Source organism: Petaurus breviceps, unplaced genomic scaffold (assembly GCF_028583685.1).
Source record: "Petaurus breviceps papuanus isolate PSGF00001 unplaced genomic scaffold, PetGlider_PUasm1.0 90895, whole genome shotgun sequence".
NCBI classification, from domain to species: domain Eukaryota; kingdom Metazoa; phylum Chordata; class Mammalia; order Diprotodontia; family Petauridae; genus Petaurus; species Petaurus breviceps.
Genome location: NW_027187372.1, coordinates 23,748,318 through 23,751,915, shown reverse-complemented (window position 1 = coordinate 23,751,915; position 3,598 = coordinate 23,748,318). Strand labels below are relative to the sequence as shown.

Sequence of the window (3,598 nt, the reverse complement as noted above, 5' to 3'; positions counted from 1 at the left end):
CTCAGATGCAATTGCAGAAGAAACCAAGACCAGTGCTGAGTCAGAATGTTTAAAAAAGCTTTCTATACCAACCACCTGGTAGATCAAGGCAGAATGACACATATGTCCCATATTCTTCCAGAAGCTGGTGCCCAATATCATCCTGTAAATAATGATAGCTTAGCAAACTTTATGGTGTTTGCATATGCATGTGACCCACTACACAAGTCTAATAGAGCAACTTCAACAGCTAATAGAGGATCAATTACATATTTTATAACAGTGCTCAAATTATAAGTAATGATAGGTTCCAAATACACTCTACCATTTACTAAGAGGTAGTATTTATGTAGACTTTTGGGGCATGTAGGGGGTGTAGTGGATAAAGTACCAGGCCTAGAGTCAAGAAGACTAATCTTCCTGAGTTCAAATCTGACCTCAGACACTTTCTAGCTATGTGACCCTGGGAAAGTCACTGTTTGTCTCAGTTTCCTAATTTGTAAAATGTGCTGGGGAAGGAAATGGAAAACCACTCTAGGACCTTTTCCAAGAAAACTCCAAATGGGATCCCAAAGAGGGGAACACTACTGAAACATGACAACATGCAGCATTTTTAAGGTTTGCAAAGTCCTTTACATATATTATCTCTTTTATCTTCACAATAATGCTATGATGTAAGTACTTATCTAATAGAGGTTAAGGGATTTGTCCAGGGTTACACAGCTAGTAATTGTCTGAGTGAGAATTTGAATACAGGTCTTCCTGATTCCAACTCTCTATCCCCTGTGCCACCTTGCTGCCTGGCATGACTGTAGTTAAGACATTAAACTTTTCCAAACCTTAGTTTCTTTCTCTGTTAAATGGGGATAAGAATATCCAGTATGCCTTCCTAATAGGGTTGTCATTGTAAATTTATTCTAGTATTGCAATTTCACACATATACCACACAGAATAGGAATATTTTCCAAGGACAAATTAATTTTCTTTGAAAAAAAAGAAACTTACAATCAAATAATAATATCTATACATTGAAATATATATACCTTGGTAATTGTCATTATTCTTTTGGAGGGGCGAAGGCAGGGCAATTGGGGTTAAGTGACTTGCCCAAGTTCACATGGCTAGTAAGCCTGTCAAGTGATGGAGGCTGGATTTGAACTCAGATCCTTCTGACTCCAGGGCCAGTACTCTATTCACGGTGCCACTTAGCCACCCCTAATTGTCATTATTTTTATTTCTGTTACACTACTCCTCTGGCCCAGCCCAACAACAGCATGGTCTGAAAATGGAGCAATGCTATCAGCCACCATGGCAGGGAAATGGGGATTTACCTCATTTACCTCAGTCCACCAAGGGGCACCTACAGGGACCAACATGAATTGGCCTTGGGGAGCTTTTCCCTATCCCTATTAATCCCTAATATCCAGTTACCAAGCTCCTATGAGGCAATGGATATCCACTTCCAGCTGGATGCTGACCTGCTCCTATTTACCCTCCTCCCCATCCGCTCAGGCACTCCACTTTGACCCTTGGGACCACCCTATTACCTCTTTCCCAAGGTGATTGATTGGGTACTATCTTCCCTGCTGCTAGTCCTCACGGTTCACAAAGCCTTACTATATGCCCAGCTGTTTTGTCAACTGAACTCAAGGTCTTTTTATCTGTCATGAAGCTGAACCCTCCCTTATGGGCTTTCTACCCAAATTACAGCATGAGCTCCTAGAAGGCAGAAATCATCTCCCTTCTCTCTTTGTGTCTTCAGAATTTGGCACTGTTCTTGGCAGATGGTAAGTGTTTAAGAAATACTTTTAAATTCCATTATGTGGGAATAAACAGAGTATAGAGGAGGAGCAATGCTTAAACTTTCCCCTTATCCTCTTAGGCAGCATCCAGTGTCCTTGCTGTTGCTGCTTCTACATTTCTAAGCCTTCTCCTCCAGAAGCTTTCAACTTCTTCAGTTGATGAAGGGAAAATGTTAATGGTGATAGTGAACCAGATATAATACTTTTTCACAATACCTCTATTAGTGAGCTCAAAATTCCTTGTCTCTCAGTGACAATATAAGAAGGTGAAATTTCAAGTTCCCTTTCTTTCTTCTGTCCTTGGCAAATATTTGAATTATCTTGTAGCGTATTTTCCTCTTAACAACCATTCAAAAATAATCCCTCTTGACAGCTTAGTAGGTGACACCTTATATTTTCACTGTCCTTTATTAATAGGAAGAATAGCTTTCCTATAAATCTCTAACAGCTGCCTCGTGTACTTTTTGGCCCACTCATGGATATACATCAGAATTTTGAATCTTTATAAATACAAATATATTTTTCACAGCAGGAAGTCTATATCCCTTTTAGCAAAGTTTGCTTTTAAACAACTTCAATACTTCACAATAAATGACATTCTTGGCTTTCAAAATAACTTCATTTTCTTCTTGTATTTGTAAAATGTGAATAGCATACATACTTTGCTATTAAAATTCCAGCCACTCTGTCATATCAATATAATTTCATCACCCTTGTGGCAGTCATCAAAAAGCAAAGTCTACAAGATGCTCAGTAGAAATCCAGTAGGCTGCATGATTGCACTAATAGTCCTGTACAGTTCCATATGTCCATCAATACAGCCAACCATACCTTCTGTTATAGCTATGATAGTCATTTCCACTTTGCCATCATAAATGAGCATATTCAAAAATGTTTCAATATCTTCGACAGACAACTCTACGTTACAAATGTCTAGTTCACAAATATATTTCCATATTTTAAATGAATTGTTTCTGTGAATCATGGGATTCTGTTTGCTTTCTCTAGCTGTTTTTGCCTTGCTTTGTCAGAATTTAAAACACTGTTGGTTTATCACTTCTTTAAATTCAGATTCAAAATCTTAATCACTGTACTAGGTTCCACCCGTCACTGATCAATCAGGTTGTAAAGAATACAACACAAAAATTTCTATTTCAAGACTGCCATAGTTTTAAATGCTTTGGTAAGCTTTTTACTCTCCAAAATTTTTAGTATTTTGTTGATTTCTGTTAATGGCAAGCTATTTTTATATCGGATATCTCTGCTCCAGATACTTTTCTTTTTGACATCTTTTATGATTTTGGTTCACTAGCTTTTCTTGGTTATCTGATCCTTTCATTTTACCACTATTCTGAGATTCTTTTATTCTATGTAGAAGGCCATAGATAAGAGTCTACTGATGACCATTGCCCTCTATTGGGTCCCTATATGAGGTGTCTTATTCTGAATAGCTTGATCTGTGATCCCAGGGGGGAATTGATGATATGATTCCATAATGCTATTGTCTATTTCAGCCAGGCCGCCATCCAGTAACAGCATCTTCACTTTCACCTCAGCCATGAGGAGGCTGTATTGGTACAGTTGGACCTAACAATTCATTTTTCAAGGTTGATATTTTAGTTAATTGGGGAAAAAAGAACAACAATAAAAACAAAAGAGAAAAAAAAACAGTGCAATAGGGTCGAGGACATTAATGGAAATCAGAAGAGTGAAAGTACAGGATTTGGATACCATGAGATTTCTTAGCTATCAAATTGATAGTTTTCTTTTTCAAATTTGGTCAACTCACTATGAATAATTGATTTTCAAATAATATA

General features: G+C 37.5%; 1 pseudogene; it reads right to left on the bottom strand.

Annotated features, from left to right (window-relative positions):
• Window positions 1-2,449: 2,449 nt before the first annotated feature.
• Window positions 2,450-3,341, bottom strand: LOC138150913 (DNA-directed RNA polymerase III subunit RPC6-like; annotated as a pseudogene).
• Window positions 3,342-3,598: the final 257 nt, after the last annotated feature.